Source organism: Triturus cristatus, chromosome 6 (genome assembly GCF_964204655.1).
Source record: "Triturus cristatus chromosome 6, aTriCri1.1, whole genome shotgun sequence".
Lineage (NCBI taxonomy): Eukaryota > Metazoa > Chordata > Amphibia > Caudata > Salamandridae > Triturus > Triturus cristatus.
Window position 1 is genome coordinate 1,827,746,463 of NC_140589.1, and position 17,583 is coordinate 1,827,764,045.

Here is a 17,583-nt window from a genome sequence, read left to right on the forward strand (position 1 = left end):
TTTAGCTTGAGTGTTAGCAATGATGAAGCCCTATTGGTTGTTCTCTTGAAGCATCTGGGCCGTAGGATATTGGGAACGTGGTAGAAGCTATGATGGAAGGTTAGTATTTTTGTGCGTTTTGTTTGCTTTTAAGGTCTCGCCTGAGCCAGCACGCATGCGCTGCTCTGCGAGGCTTCTAGTTAGGACTTTAAATTCGGACCATACGCTCGTGCGTGTGCTTTTGATTTTCATCACCCGCTATTGGCCTTTGTGTGCTTCTTTCTAAGAAAGGCAGCACGCAATTGGACAAAGGCGGTTGCATGTCCCGCCTTCTCTCTCCCCTGGTCTAGGGAGCTCGGGAGCGAGAAGCAGCGCGGCCGGGTGCCAGCAGCATACTGCACTTTCCTTTCACAGCGGCTGCATACCGCACTTTCCTTTCATGGCCGCGTGGTCGCGCTTGGTTTTAGAATCCCTCCAGCGCTCCCCAGGAAGGCCTGGGATGTACGCGGACCTCCGTAGATGAAAGGCACATTGGAAAGATGAGGGAATGTAGGCCGCCTGCCTCGCCTCTGACCTCCAAGTCTTCTTTGCTTAGTGTCTTATTGATGTCGGGCCCTCCTTGTGCTCAGACAAATTAGGAAAGTCACAGGTGTGTGTAATCCATTTCTGCCAACAATTAGACGCAGCGATTCAAGGGCAACTCAAGAGCTCAGAGAATGCGGGCAAAAAAGAAAAGCTCTGTTGTTCCAAAAACCCTGACTGCCGGAAGTCCCATAAGGAGAGGACGCCTGTATTTCTGGGGAGTCATCCATAAAGTCCTTACTGGCAAAAGTCTTTACTTCCAGAAAACCTCTACTCTTGGAAAGTCCATAGTGCCAGGAAGCCATACTCTAAGGAGGTATGCCCTCAGTCACAGAAAGCGCATACTGTCAATAAAGCCCCTTCTCTCGGCCAGTCCTTGCTGCCAGCAAGCGTTTGAGTCTCACACTGCCAGAAAACGCACACCTTTCTTTATCCCATAATGCCAAGCAGACCCAAAGTGACTAGTGTCAGAATGTTCATAATGTAAAATAACAAACAACAACAAAAAAACTTTGTGTTGGAAAGAGATCCCTGGGCGTCAGGACGTCCATGGTGTCTGCACCTCATAGTCACATAATATTGCTTAAATAATGTAGCAGTGCCCAGAAGCCAGGAATGGCGCATCACCAAAAGATTATCCTGACAGGTAGGGCATAGTGTCAAAAAACATTCCTTTCAGAAAGCGCTGGGCTTGCTCTCAGCCTGTAAGAGAAATCCTACACTGTCGTCCCTTGGTGCCCGCAGGCTGTTCTCACAGAAGTGGGCAACTGTCCAAAAGCTCACACCTAAACAAGCATTTGCAATGCAATAGGTCTCGAATTTATGCGAGGTTGAGCTATTGACATTTCAAATAACATGCCTTTTATTTTTGTTTTCGTTTTTAAAACATAAATAAAAGGCATTGTTATTTACAATGCCAATAGCTTAAACTCGCGTAAATGCGAGACCGATTGCATTGCAAATGCTTGTTTAGTATTGGGAAACCAAGTGAGGTTCTAGGATGTGGAAGAGCTAGGCTAGGAAGGTCATAGTAGTGTGCGAATTCAGGTGTGCTGCAAGAAGGCTAGAAAATACTCTCTCACACAGACCTGGGAATACATTGATAATGCAAACTCCCAGCAGTGAAGGATAATACACATTACATGAAAGCGAAAGGGCCCGCGAAGGACGCCGGGAAAGGGGTAGCACTAAGTAAACAAAGGTAAATCTGGAGATCACGTGGAGCCCGTAAGTAAATAGCAGACACGAAATGGACCGTCTTAGTCGATCCTGAAAGCTTTCATCTGCTGCCAGCCTCCGTTTCTGAGAAAGCATGTCTTCCTTCCCTCTGCTCTTCTCAGACGTCTTTCGTCAGGCCCCTTTTGTTTAAAGAATAAGGCACACCCAGCTCGGCTAATTTGCCAGCCACTAACGTATCTTCCCCCTCCTTGGAGCCAAGACCCGTGCTAATTTTATTTTCCACAGGTCGTCTTCCATACATTTGGCAAGCACGCTTCAACTCAGAGCCGCCGTCCTCAGTTCACCCCTGGCCAGAAATAGAAACTGGCTGTTTCATGTGCCTGGTGGACTGCCGCTCGTGCTCCGAGCACGTTTCCCGTGAGTGGTGCGATGCGCTCATAAAGCGGGAACACTCGGGACTTGCAGAATAAACGCCCGATGTCATTCCCTCGTCCCTTTTTTTCCCTCCCGGCAGCTCACCGATTTGTATTCGGGTTTAGAAACGGAGCTAGTAACATTTTGGACGTAACTTAAAATGTATTTCTCGGGAATGATGTTAAATCACCAGAAATCACTTAGTACCCGTGATGAGTGTTTTCCTTGCATCGGTGTTCTTTCTGCTTCCCCTGGCTCTCACTTCGCTCTCCCTTTTTACATCTCATCCTGTCTACTCTGACCTTACCATCTCATGGGCCCCCCACCCCCCTTCTTCTACCATTACCCCCGCTACCTCTCATTCTTCCCTGCTGATACTCTCTTCTCTGCCCTAAGTTGCTCACCCATTTATATTATTTAGATGTTTTTTACCCGCTAATCATCCAGACTTTTGCCCCCTTAACTTAATGTGAGATGTACCTGCTTGTTTGGTTTACCCTGAAAAATTGCTCCCCTTGATTGCTTCTTCTCATGTAAAGTACTTTTTGCCCCCTTTTTGTTAATTTATTGAGAGATGTACTTGCTTTTTCTGTTTTTACCTTGAACAACTGCTTTTCTTGACTCCTTTTTCTCATGTAAAGCGCTCTGATACCCCCGGGCCTAGCCAGCGCTATATAAAACCTTTCAAATAAATAAATAAATAAAATGAGCAGTACCTTTTAGCCATGTAGGTGTAGGTGATCCGAAGTTCGGTAATTTAAATACCCTTTTTTGTCTGAAGAGGTTCCCGTATGCATTGAGGTTTCTCTTCCCCAGCCGCCCCCATCAGTGAGGTTTAGCATTTTTTAAACCTAAATAATACAACCAAATTGTTCTCCCCCCCCCAAAGTAAACTACCTTTATAGCATCAGCAGATGAGTTGTAGGCCATACATAATGAGCATTGGCTAAGCGAATGGGTAGGGGTTTAATGTACTTACGCATGCAAACACGGATGTGCACAGTGTATTTGTGTAACCTGCTGCCGGGCGCCATAATCTTTGGGGGGGGTGGGGGCAAGCTAGAACACAGGGAGAAGGCACAAAGAATCTGCGCCTAATCATGACTTTGTTCATATGCGTAAGCATATTAAAGACCTACCTACAGGCTTTGCCAATTCTTGTTTGTTTTTCTCTAACTCATGATAAGGCCCAACAAGACCAAAACCAGTTGGGGCTGCTTGTGTTCCTGTTCAGAGGGGATATGACTTGGAAGTTCATGAGGACTGTTCCCGAAGTAGCATAAGTAAAGCTCATTTGCATGTGATTGGTTGGTCTATCTCTGGCGTTCCACTCGCCCGCTCTTAGATCTGGGTTGCCAGTGCAGCTACTAAACAGAGCAATTTTCATAAACCTACTTACAGTGGGCTTTGATTCTGATGGATACATCTGCCTGTGGATTCCTCACCTTTTGAATGTCTCCTGCGCCAACATTCTTCGGAAACTTTTTTCCTAGCTCTCTTCGCCGAAGAGGACGTCGCAATGCCACGGCTTCGCTCGCGACTCCGCATGACGTCACCGGAGCCATAAGAGGGCCTCGTTGGCGTGATGACGTCAGTTCCCTTTTTTTCCACGCCATCGATGCGCAACGGTTTTCTGGGACTCTCCATACTGTTTTCAAATTACTTTGTAATTTCTTCAGGTTTAACTGTAGCTGCACAATGACGATAGCAAGAAAGTCTGGATTCAAGCCCTGTAGAGTGTGGAGTCATATGTCCATCACTGACCCCCATGAGGACTGTTTGTGGTGTTTGTCATCGGACCACGATGTGGAGGGCTGCTCATGCTGTCGCAAGATGAACCAGAAGGCCTTGAAAGAGCGTGAGGCCAAGCTCTTTATGGCGAAAGTAAGGAAGGAGAAGAGGGGTTGGAAAAGGTCCAAATCGATGTCGAAGTCTTCGACCTCACACGCTTCAAGGTTGAGGAAACATAAAAAGAAGAGGAGCCATGGCTCTCTGCGTCGTTCGTCGAAGGGAAAGGCTTCGAGGTCACCTTCTCCCGCACCTCGACGTTGTGAAAAGGACTTTGTGTCTCCATTGCCTTCGCCATCTCCTCAGGCGACTCCGATTCATTCTCCTTCACCTAAAGGTACCCCGGCGCGGATACCGACGCCGAGGGGCCCTCTCTGGCTACGGAGGGCTTGCTGGCTCAGGACGAACCTTCTCCTGTGCATGAGACTGTGCCTGTGGCTCTGCCCGTGTGTCCGGCTGTTCCGGCGCCGGCTGTACCTCGTGTGGATCCTGACTGCACCATACGCTCCATTTCCTGGACCGGGGTCGGATCCATTGCATTTCTTAAATGCTATGTATGGCGTGTTTGCCAAGTCGGCCTCCCCCTCCGGATCGCCTTCGGGTACCATGGGTCCGCTTGCCTTCAATTTGGGCGTGCCTCAACAATATGCCCAGAGACCCTTCGTGCCTTTCATGCTAACGGCGCCGTCTTGGCAGTTTCCGGCACCGAGGGTTTCGACGCCGTATACTCAGTCCCCGGCGCCATCTGGGGGCCCTTCCTCTCGACTTCGTACGGCGCCGATTCCTGCATCGGACCCTCTATCGATGCTGGCTCTGGAGCTGTCAGCACCGCGTGTGGTGCCGCCGACGCCACAACCGAAGTTGCGTTCAAGAAGAGAGGCTCAGAGATTGTTGGAGGAAGAGCAGTTTCGAAGAGAGGTGGTTGAAGAAGGCGAAATCGAGGAGTCTGTTGACTAATTCGAGGGTCTTCAGGAGGCTGGTGGCCTGAACACCTCCCCGGAGCGGGAGCTTTCTTCCTCAATAGCATCACCATCTCAAGAGGTGGCTCCCTATCATACACTCATTAGAAAGGCTGCAGAGCTTTTGGACTTGCAGTTACCTACAGCGGAGTACAAACAAAATTTACTCACAGAGGTTTTACATCCCTCATCTTCAATAATTGAACCGCTGTTGCCGTTTAATGAGGCTTTAACTGAGCTTATCATTGAAGTTTGGCGTAAACCTCTATCTGCTCCTGCTGTTTCGAGGTCGGTGGCAAGGAGATGCAGATCTGCTTCAGGAGACCCTGCCTTCCTTTCGGCTCATCCGTCCCCTGAAAGCTTAGTGGTGCAGGCGTCCTGTGCTAAACAGTCTACAGGCGCATTTCCTCAGGCTCCTGCTGACAGGGACTCTAAAAAATTGGAGCAATCGGCCAAGAAAGTCTTTTCTTCCTCTAGCGTGGCGTTAAAGTCTACCAATGCTATCTGTTTGCTGGGGAGATATATACACGCCCTGATGGATTCTGCTAAACAATTAGCACCCAAACTGCCTGAGGAGGAACGTGGTAATTTTATGGAGGTTCTGAAGGACGCACAGGCTGTGCCTCGTCAATTTATTCAGTCTGGTCTGGACACAGCTGATTTGGTGGCCAGGGTAATGAGCTCTTCCATAGTTACCAGGAGACCGGCTTGGCTCAGATCCTCTGGGTTTTCTCCAGATGTGCAGGCTACCCTCCTTGATCTACCGTTTGATGGATCAAAACTGTTCAGAGAGAAGGCTGATTCTGCGCTTCAGAGATTCAAGGACAGCAAGGCCACGGCAAAGTCCTTAAGGTTGCAAACTCAGTCAAGGGGGTTTGGTTATAGAAAGTATAGAGGATTTAGAAGGTCTTCCTTTTGTAGCCTGTGACAGCCTCGGCAACAAAACCCTCTTTACAAAGCCTACAGAGGGAGAAACAGGGGTTGCCAGCGTGGATCGACCTGTCAACTCTCCTCCTCCTCCTCTACCTCCCCTGCTCCCCCTGGTAATGCAGGAAAGCAGCCCTAGATCCCCCATCCTGGAGCATGTGGGTCTTGTGGGGGGTCGGGTGTCTCATTTCCTACAGGATTGGAAATCGGTCACTACGGACCTTTGGGTTTTGAATCTTCTAGAGAATGGGTACGCCTCCTCCTTACCCAAGGATTCTGTTCGGAGCATCATTTACTCCCTTCTCCAGAAGGAGGTCCTTTCCTTATTGCAAAAAGGTGCGATAGAGGTAATCCCAGAGAAGGATAGAGGTCAGGCATGCTACTCCCGGTATTTCCTGATTCCCAAAAAGGATGGCAGGTTGCGTCCGATCCTGGACCTCAGGGTCTTGAATTTTTACCTCAAGCAGGAGAAATTCAAGATGCTGACCCTTGCTCAGGTTCTACAGGCGCTGCTGCAAGAGGACTGGATGGTGTCGATCGATTTGCAAGATGCGTATTTTCACATCCCCATCCTGAAGTCGCACAGAAAGTATCTCCGTTTCATGGGGGGGGGGTCGCAGTACTACCAGCTTTAGGTCCTTCCATTTGGTCTTACTACTGCACCTCGACTCTTCACAAAGGTGATGGCAGTGGTGGCAGCTCATCTCAGGAGGTTGGGGATTCCAGTTTTCCCCTATCTGGACGACTGGCTGCTCAAAGCGGAGTCTCCAGAGATGGTGCTTCATCATCTGCGAGTAACAGCTCAGCTGTTGTTCAACTTGGGTTTTTCAATAAATGTGCCCAAATCTCACCTGGTGCCCTCTCAGCGCAACCTGTTAATAGGGGCGGTACTGGATACTACTGTGTGTCGGGCTTTTCCACCGCCACAAAGGATTCTCGACATTCAGGAAATGATCCCTTTGTTTCACAATGGAGCGGTTGTTCCAGTCTTGAAGGTCCTTCGCCTGCTCAGTCTGTTCGCCTCCTGCATTCTGTTGGTCAACCATGCATGCTGGCACATGAGGGCACTCCAGTGGTGCCTCCGCAGGCAGTGGTTTCAACACAACGGGGATCCCAGGGAGACGGTCAGGATCTCCAGAGAAACTGCTGCTGACCTGACTTGGTGGAGCGTGGAAGGTAATCTGTCACAAGGAAAGCCATTTCATCTTCCTCCGTTGGTGGCCACGGTGATAACGGATGCCTCCACCCTAGGGTGGGGTGCTCATCTGGGGGACCTGGAGTTCAAAGGGTCTTTGGTCTCCAGAGGAAAGATTGCTTCATATCAATCTTTTAGAATTGCGGGTGGTACGTTTGGCACTCAAGGCCCTTCTTCCCTCCCTTCGCGGGCTGTCGATTCAGCTCCTGACGGACAACACTACTGAGATGTGGTACATCAACAAGCAGGGAGGAGTAGGGTTGTATCGTCTCTGCAGAGAGGCTCTACGACTCTGGTCCTGGACCCAGGACTACAAGATTTGTGTGGTAGCAAATCATCTGGCAGGGGTGCTAAATGTGCTTGCGGACAGTCTGTCGGCATTATTCGGCTGATCATGAGTGGAGTCTTCATCCTGAGGTTGTTCATCACATCTTCCAGATGTGGGCAACTCCTTGGGTGGACCTGTTTGCCACACACAAGAATGCGCACTGCCCGTTGTTCTGCAGTCTCCAGTATCTGATGCAGGGGGCGCGGGAGAATGCGTTTCAGTTGGATTGGAGTTCACAGCTCCTTTACGTGTTTTCCCCCATACCCTTGATTCCTCGAGTTCTGAGGAAGATTTGCCAAGACCGGGCCCAAGTTATTTTGTTTGTCCCGAATTGGCCAAAAAGGGTGTGGTACACAGATCTACTTCACCTCTCCTCGCACCCTTCACTCCATCTCCCTCTGAGGGTGGACCTCCTCTCTCAGTCGCAGAAGCAGGTTTTACACCCCCACCTCCAGAGCTTGCGACTTCATGCCTGGAGATTGAACGGGGCAACCTGAGTTCTTTTTCTCTCCCGCCGGATGTGGTGGATGGTTTTTTATCGTCCAGGTGACACTCCACTAAATCTATTTACTCCTCCAGGTGGTCTAGGTTTGTCAAATGGTGTGGAGAGAAGTCCATTGATCCTTTGAAGGCCCGCTTGTCAGATATTATTCAGTTTTCGCTGTTCTTGGCCCAGCAGGGTTGTGCTGTGGCCACTGTTAAGGGCTATTTGTCGGCCTAATTGGCGTTTCTTTGTTTGCTGGATCAGCCGTCTGTGTTTAAATCTCCCATTGTTTAGTAAGGGTCTTACCAATAGGTTTCCACCTACTCCCTTTATGCCTCAATGGGATTTGAATCTTGTTCTGACTTTCTTGATGGGTTCTCCGTTTGAACCTTTACATAGTTGTCCTTTGAGACTCCTGTCTTTCAAAATGGTCTTTCTTGTAGCTATCACCTCAGCCAGGAGGGTAAGTGAGCTTCAGGCTTTAAGTTCAAAACCCCCGTTTTTGACCATTCATGCTGAAAGGAAAGTTCTCAGGACCAGGGCTGCTTTTCTGCCTAAGGTGGTTACTCATTCCATCTAGGGCAGCCCATTACTCTTCCTGTATTCTATCCTCCCCCTCACCCTTCCAAGGAGGAGTAGAGATTTCACCGCCTGGATCCTAAAAGAGCGGTTAGCTTTTATTTGGATAGGACTAAAGGCTTGCGATTGGACGATGAGCTCTTTGTGGGCTTCATTGGATGCATGAAGGGCAAGGCTGTGCACAAGCGCACTCTTGCCAGATGGATCATCTTGTGCATCAAGATCTGCTACGCCCTGGCTGGTAAGGAGTCTCCTGAAGGTATTAGAGCTCATTCTACCAAAGCCAAGTCATCCACTTCTGCTTTAGCCAGAGGTGTACCTGTAGTGGACATTTGTAAGGCTGCAACTTGGGCCTCCCTCCACATTTTCGCAAAGCATTGTTGCTTGGATTCCGAAATTAGGGGGGAGGGACACTTTGCGCACTCTGTCATGCAGGATTTTTTGGTATAGTAGGGTGGACACCCTCCTCCGAGAGTGGGACCGCTGTGGGATTCTATTCAAAAGGTGAGGAATCCACAGGCAGATGTATCCATCAGAAGAACATGTTCCTTACCTTCGGTAACGCTTTTTCTGGTGGATACAGTATCTGGCTGTTGATTCCTCACTGACCCACCCTCCTCCCCGATGTCCACCCTTGTATGCCTTAAAAGTGGCATTGTTTTGCATTCTCTCCTCTATCTGCCTTTGTGTGGGTTTATAGGAAATGCTTTTATTCTTTGGTTTTCCTTTCTAAATTTGCACTGTGTGTATTTGTATGAATATTGTGTACTGTGTATACTTTGAATCTGTTGTCGGTCCACCCGTTCGCCTCGAACGCATGGAAAAAATTGATGGAACGGACGTCATCACACTGACGAGGCCCTCTTATGGCTTCGGTGATGTAATGCTGAGTCGCGAGCGGAGCTGTAGCATTGTGACGTCCTCGTCGGCGAGGAGAGCTAGGAAAAAAGTTTCAGCGGAATGCTGGCGCAGGGGATATTCAGAAGCTGAGGAATCCACTGGCAGATACTGTATCTACAAGAAAATTCGTTACCGAAGGTAAGTAACATCTTCGTCTTCCCTCTAACCCAAATTCCTTTTTCTGCCTGTCGTTTTTCATCCATTGGTTTGAGACTTTGTCAATCATAGCTCGGCTCGTCCCAGTAGAGTATTAATCTTTCACCTAATTCGACTGGGTGCTTGGGTGTACGCTTCTGCCTCCACACAACTATAATTGAAGGCTTGCACTGAACTGCATGAGTGCCTACCATACATCTGTAGTTGTCTGTATGTAGCTGCTGGCTGCTTTCTGTGTGTGGCTCAATTTTGTCCCACTTCTCCATCCTTTCAATGTGTGTTTCATGTTCTCCTTCCTCTCGCCCGCCACTGTCTTGTACCTCCAACATACCCTTCTCTGTGTGTGCTCATAGTCATTACACTCCCACCGCCTACCTTGTGTGTTCCTCCCTCCCACACACCCCCTTTTCTGTGTGTGCTTCCCTTCAGGTCGAGTCAGCCGCCGTCATCCCTTCACCATCTCCCCTTGCTCCACTCGGTAGCTTCTCTTTAGTGTTACCAGGACCAGGTTTCAACAACTTTCTTCCCCTCTCACACCCACCAGCTTGCAATGTTCCCTAATGACGGCTTCTCTTTAGTGACAAGGTCTCATACCAAGCCTCATTTGCCCCCTCCCCCGCCCATCACCATCGTACTTTACTCCCTCCCTGTGGTTTTTATTTTTTTGTTGCAGCAATAGGGTTTCACTTTTTAGGTCGCGCCCAGACAGTGGATGCACTGTCTCGTTGAGACCTTTTGTATTCTATCAGTGGGCTTAGAGACCACCCATTGCTTACCTTTGGTTGGCTTCATTGTCACTCTCCTTTGCTTGCTTCTTATTGATCAGCTGCTGTAGGCTTCCTTCCCCTTCCCATGTTTGTCCCTCGCCTGGAGCATGAACACATTACTTGTGTCCTTCTACTGTTTAAGCACTCTACCAGAATGTGTCTTTTTCACCTGTCTCTCTTGTGTACTTCTCCGCCCTCCCTCCCCCATGTTGTTGCTTGCCCGCACCCGCCCTCCCTCCCCCAAAAACATTTAGAGATAAGGAAATAACTTTATTTGTATTCCAAAATTTGATGAATATTGGGGAGGACCATTATTTTAGATTGTGGGAAAACTATTTTCCATTGTGAAATCAATTTAAAATGTGTTTTCGAAGGTAAATTCTTTGGTGCCACCTAATGTTTTCTTCTTCTCAATTTTGATTTCCGCTGTTGGTCTTTCCTTCCTGGCAGCGGCTGATGTTGCTGCCATGGTAGCTATTACAATTGCTGCTGTGGTCTCTGCTGTTGCAGCAGCTGTGATTGCTGCTCTTGTAACAGCTGTTGTTTCTACTGTGCTTCCTCCTTTGGTGGCTGCAGTGATGAGCTGTAGTCTTTGATATGTTTACAGCTGTAGTTGCTGCTGTTGTGCCTGCAGTGGGGGCACCTTTAGTCTCTACTGTGGTCCCTGCTGTGGTCGAAGCTGTTGTCACTGTTCAATGGCTTTCATGCTTACATCTGCTGTTGCTGTGGTGGTTGTGGTTATCCCTTTTGTGGAGCCTGTTGTTGGTACTGTGGCGACTACTTTAATAAATGCCATTCGTCCGCAAAGGTTGGTAACCTGGTGGCAGCTATGGTCATTGCTTCAGTTGCAAACACTGTTCCTGCTTTTATGACAGCTATCATTGCTAGTTTTGGAACACAAAGAAATGTTTCCACTTCATAAACCACTTATATTCATTATTTACTCTAAAAGGCCATCACATTGCATTATCGTAGGTATTTTCCTTTATCTATGTTGATTTATCAAATCAATTCTTAAACAGGTACTGCACAATCCATCCATATACATAGTCTTAAAGTACTATATACTTTATTTACGTAAATTAACAAGAACAAATTACATAATTGTCTGCAAAACTATCCTTATACAGTAGTGTTATCATATTTAACCTCTTTATGAGAGATGATTAAAATACATGAATATCTTAACATATAATTTAGCACACCCACATATACGCCAGGGTGTTAAATTTCTCCCTGTAAATCTTATAATTTTCGAATCTGGACCATCTGATACCCACTATCTCAAAAAGACTTTCAGGAGGATAACTAGCATTTGAAATGCCTATAAGTCTGGCTTATAGGTGAAATGCCTCAGTTGGCAATTCGGATAGGCACTCACTAGGCTATCATACATAAACTCTGTGTGGTATATGTGTGCAGGACATGCCGTGAAACTGTATTGCATCTTTCCTTCTTTTCATTCTATCCTGGAATGTTTGTGGTTTGAATAGAGGGAGAGGTTCCAGCAGTTGGTGGGAAGATATTTGATGTAAAGGTGGCCTGAGTTTCTCTGTGGAATAAATACATTATTGTAGAAATACTACTCCTGAGACATTCCTTTGTCTTTGTTGATCACACAGATGACTTGAGATTAGCAACAAGTGGAAGACCATCACAAGAAACATCTAATTTACTGCTGCCTACGTTAATTCCCAAGCCTATAACCTTCATCATTTGCGAGTCACCATAAAGACCTGGGGCCTTCTGCATTTCACACTGGCAACCATAAGGTACAGTACTAACATTACACACGCAAAATTGCATTTGCCAAAAAATGAAAAACTCCACTGAAAAGACCTAAGAATGATTATCACATTGTAAATCTTCAGCTTCACTTAAACAATCACATTTCATCATAAATTGGTCTGGCTTACTGCCTTTGTTGTAACTTTTCATAGTAAACCTCTTGGACCTTTTCCATCCAACGTAAATTTTCCCAAAGGACAATTTAAGCCAAAATGATTTATCAATGGGATGTCAATGTAATCAAGTCAAGGTTACAGAATTTCTTTTTAAAACCGGAGGCTACCATTACGCATACATCTTTTAATGCCACTCAACTGTAGCACCTTTAGAGAACGTTCAACATAAACAATCTAGACTTAGAACTCCACAGTCCATAAATAATCCTTGCTTCGAACACACTTCTTCTTTTTAAATGCTGTTCTGAAACAGATATGTACCTTTAAGATTTGTAAAATGTTGGGGAATGACAGTTTTTTGTTTTTACAATATATAATGTTTGAAGGTTTGTTTTGCTAGTTTTATATTGTGTTTAGTATAGATTTATATTGCTAACTGTTGAAATTTTACCCGTTAAATAAAAGGAACGCTTCTAATTTACTGAGGCAAATTTAATTAGGTAATAGTTTGTAGAGCATAGGGTTTAAGAGTAGTAGTAGCACTGCCATTAGGACTAATGTTGGAAGTGTAAGGTTTGGGATGTTTGGTGACACGGTATAGGCCTCCGTTTCAGTTTTACCAGACCTGAGCATGAGCAAGTGTGATGCGCTTACCGATCAGCGGGAGTTCTTCTGGATCTTTAGCTCCGTGCACCTTGTGGTAGAGAACTTCTTTAACTTCCATAGTCCTTGAGCACTGGAAGTTCTTGGTATTTTGTATGGCGAGACGTGTAAGAAATTCTTGCGAGATTTGAGCGCCATATTGAATTGGGCCCAAATGAATTTGATTCAATTAAAAGATGGCAGCGCGGAGTCGCGCTGTTTATGACAGTTAGGAAAGAAACATTCAAGTATTTTTTATGACGATCGGACAGCCTTGAGGAAAGAAGTTTTTTATATGCTGTGAGAAAAAGGTATATAAAGGGTATAATGTGTGATTTTGGAAGGTTTTTGTTGAGGAAGTTTGGTGGCTAATATCTATAACTACAGAGTGTTATTTGGAAATGGAGCCAGAGCAAGGTAGCAGTGTAGGACAGGTGGCTAGTAAATTGGATGAGGACTTGGTTAGGAAAACTATACAGCAAGAAATAGAAAATAAAATACAGGATACTGTAGCTAGCATCCTGGGAAACAAAAGAAGAAAAGCATGGGAATCGGGTGAGGAATATTTTTCCGTGCCTGAAGAGGAGGATGATTTGGCAGGAATAGGAGGAAAGAGGTTGAGAAAGACCAAACACGTCGAAGACATTTAGTTGTCTAAAAAAAGGATGGTCTGAATTCCATCAGGAAAAGAGGTGTCTTTAACGGCACACAAATATTGGGTTTCCAAAGCAGCACACAAAGGAGAGGTGCCCTTCGCTACACACAAAATTATGGAAACAGTAGGGTAATTGAGAGCCGAAGACCAGGAAATGAAAAAGAATGAGATGAGTATATATATGATTTGCAGAGCAAGGAGTTGGATAATGAATTTGAAAGTTTTGAGGAAGTCTCTTCGGCAGAGCTGTTAAGGGATCCTCTAGCTGAGATGTTTCCTCCTTTTAACATAAAACACCTAAGAAGTAGGTATTGGTGGCCAATGGAACATGTGGTAAATAAATAAGAGTGGATACGTAAACCTTTGGACAGAGAGGTGAGATGGGTCTTAAGGGCAGAATGCTCTAGGATGGTCATTGAGGAGAAAGTGTGTATGATGCTGAACTTTGGAACAAGAGTAAATTAGTTTCCTGTTCAGACTGGGTCTCAACCCAAGAAAGGTACAAGAACTGTCTCTTAAAATATGCCAGGATAAAGTGCTGGATGTGATGGGTCCAATAGCGAGAATTATGGATATGGTGGAGGAGGCCCATATAAATTAGACACCACTTGATGTAGTGCTGCTCAGGGGTTGGAGCCAGAGAGCAGTGGTGATATTAGGGAATGCTAACACAGGTCTGCTGTCAGAAAGGAGAAAGGCGATTTTAATGAAAAGGTGCAGACTAATATGCGGAAGGTGTTTGGTAGTGGAGTTTTTGGAAGGACTAGTAGAAGAGGACCCACTGTTAGCCGGGACATGCAGAGGTCCCAATATTACACACAATTAAGAGGAAGAGGATTTCAGGGCTCCATTACCTTCGATCCAAGTCGTGAAAGAGCAGGAAGATCAGGAAATAGAAGGTTTTTTTCATGCAAGAGGTCAACATTCCGGAAATCAAGGTGAGTATGGAGATTATTTCTGGTTCTTTCCAAGGAAAAGTAGGGGGTCATTTAAGAGAGTTCATAAAAGAATGGGAGAATTTAACCCAGGATCCTTGAATTTTAGAAACAGTACAGGGTTATGGTACAGAGTTCATAAGTAGTCCTCGTCCAGGGTAAGAACCAAGCGAGTTGGCAGTGTACGAGCGATTAAAGAAAATAGTGGACGCGGAAATAGTCTATGTTGCAAAAAGTTGCAGAGATATGCCAAGAGGAAACCGAAAAGTGATTGGTAAGCACTATATTTTTAGTCAAAAAGAAATTCAAGGTATGGAGACCAGTGATAAATCTCAGGGAGCAAAAAAAATATTTGGTAAACAGGCGCTCCAAAATCGAGGTAACCCATTGCCTGAGGGACTTGTTGATGGAGAACGATTGTCTGGTAAAGCTAGATTTGAAGGATGCATACTTTACTATCCCTATGGACATAGGGAGTCAGAGATATTTACAATTCCGATGGGCGGGTCACTTTTACCAATTTCAGTGCCTTCCTTTTGGTTTTTCTTCAGCACCTTGGTGCTTTACAATGGTCATGAGGGGAGTGATGGCTTATTTTTGACACAGAGGAGTATGATTGTGTGTTTGGACAACACTTTGATAATGTCTCAGAACATGGTCAAATTGAAGAAAGACTTGAAGGATGTGATAGGCATGTTGGGGTCTTTAGGTTTCATAATAAACAGCCAATATCCTTATTGGAGTCAATACGAGGATTGAAGTTCTTAGGTTTCTCAGTGGACACATAGAAGTTGATTCTTCAGCTTTAATAGAGTAAGGTGAGGATGATCAGGAAGGAAATTACTCTGTTTATGAAAAGGGAGTTTTTATCTTTAAGACACCTGGCTCGAGTGAAAGAATTGTTATCTTCCTCCGTCCAGGCAATCTTTCCAGGACCTGTACATTATCGAGCTTTGCAGAGGTTGAAAGGAGAGGCTCAGAGGAAAGGTGTTGGGTATGGAGACAAGATAAGAATGGCGAAAGAGGAGTTATTCTGGTGGTTGCACAACATGAAGGCTTGGAATGGACGAGATGTTTTTGGTTGCATGCCAAATTTTGTATTGGAGACAGATGCAAGCCTGAGAGGATGGAGAGCACGTTTAGGAGCTCTAGAGACTGGGTGATTGTGAACACAGGACAAGAGATCAAAGCATATACATTGCCTAGAATTAACTGCAGGGTTGTAGGAGTTGAAGAGTTTCAAAACTGACTTGAAAGGACAGACAGTATTGATGAAAATGTACAATGTGTCTGCGGTTGCGTTCATCAACAGGTTAAGGAGGGAGCAGATCTCGTGGATTGGCTGAGTTGGCAAAGGAGTTTGGCGAATTTTGCTTGGAACACAAGCTAACTGTGAGAGCAGAATACTTGCCAGGAGAGATGACTTTGTCCGTGGATTGGAATTCAAGGCATTTGAGAGATTACAGCGACTGGCAGTTGATTCGCAGAGTTTTTGCAGAATAAACGAGTAATGGCGACCTTTAGAAGTATATTTATTCGCAAGCAGATTGACCTGTCAGTTAGCAATGCGTTACAGTTGGATGCCGGATCCAGAGGCGTGTGCGCGTCCAGGTCTGGAGAGGTAAGAGAACTTGTGCGTTTCCCCCATTTGCGATGTTGCAGAGAGTACTATTGAAAGTGCGAGAGGAGAGATGTCAAATAGTCTTGGTGACTCCATTTTGGGTTTCTCGGGTATGGATTCCAGCAGTGCTGAAGATGGCGTGTGTGGTACCTTTTTTGATTCCAAAAGAGAAGGACTTTTGAAGAATGGAGATGAATTAGAGCATCCGTTGGTACAGGAGGGTGTGTTGAACCTACTTGTTTTGAAGGTGTCAGGAGAAACAGAAGTCTGCAGGGACTTCCATGTAGGGCTTCAGAGTTACTGGCGGAAACTTGGACTACAGGAACCAGGAATAGGTATAACGGAATAAGGAGAATCTGGGAAAGTAGTTGCCTGGAAAGGCGTTTGGATCCCGTGGAGTTACCTGTTGTAGAGGTAGTACATTTTTTACTAGAAAAGTTCGAGGAAGGACTAAGTTACAGGCCTTTAAATTGTTACAGATCAGCAGTTTCTGCGTGTCAATTACAGGTGTATGGAAGAACAGTTGGTAGAAGAGTTTTAGTTTGTAGGATTTTGAAAAGTATGAGGTTGCGAAGACCTCCCAGGGCACACTACGATGTACTGTGTGATGTGAATAAGGTTTTAAAATTATTCCTGGATTGCACACTAAATAGGTGTTTGGACTCCAAAAGGATTTCAGAGAAGTTGGCAGCTCTTTTATGCCTGATATCATGCAGGTGCTGTTCAGACGTTAAGGCTTTGGAGGTAAGTAGTAGGATATATAATCTAGATGGAGTGCTTTTTGAAATATGGAAGAGACCTAAGACTATGTCAGAGTGAGTCTTTTATCCTAGATTTCCTGAAAATCAAAAGTTATGTGTAGTTGATTGTCTGCGGGAATATGAGAAAAGGATGATGGAGCATAGAGCTCATGGAGTAGAACAATTATTAATTTCTTAAGTAAAACCACATAATGCAGTGAGTTCAGGGACTATTGCAAGATGGGTAAAAGATATTATTTAGGAAGAAGGAATTTATATTGTTAAATTTAAAGCATATTCTTTGAAGGGTGCGATGGCAAGTAAGTTGTACATGGCAGGTGGTCGATTGGAAGAAATTCTGAAAGCTGCTGATTGGTCAAATGCGGGGACATTTGCAAAGCATTATTTTCGGCCATTAAAGCATGTGTCAAATGTGGTGTTGAAGTGCTTTCAACATGCATAATGGTAGCCTCCAGTCTTGAAATGAAATGGCGAATCTCCAAAAGTAATGCAAAGAGACTCAAGATTTAATTAAAGACACTGAGGCTAACATTATCCCGCCCTCCTCGACCCAGTTTAAAAGAAAAAGAGGAAATGGTACAAAGTTTCTAAGATAACAAGGAGAGGAGGAGAGGCAAGCAACAGGGAGTACAATTAGTGATGGTATAAGGAACGAGCAGGAACTATGAATTTTATTTAAATAAGGTGGTTTAAGTAGAGAAGGAGAATAATTAAGAAAGCTGATTATAGAGGAACATTGTATTTAATTTGATTTAAGTGACATTTTGTTATTCTCATAGAATCTTCGTTGATAGGATAAAAGGAGGACAGAAGACAGCGGATGGAAAA

The 17,583-nt window shown here is 45.4% G+C and overlaps 1 protein-coding gene across 7 annotated transcripts in view; it reads left to right on the plus strand.

The window, feature by feature from the left end:
* Positions 1-17,583, plus strand: part of DNMT3A (DNA methyltransferase 3 alpha) — a 1,939,932-nt gene that overhangs the window by 61,044 nt on the left and 1,861,305 nt on the right. For 5 of the 7 annotated variants that reach the window (XM_085613211.1, XM_085613216.1, XM_085613220.1 and 2 more), the window contains one exon: positions 11,860-12,009. The exons of the other annotated variants lie outside the window; for them this stretch is intronic. The gene's annotated coding sequence lies outside the window, so the exon portion shown is untranslated. The remainder of the gene's footprint in view (positions 1-11,859; positions 12,010-17,583) is intronic. 7 annotated transcript variants of the gene reach the window in all.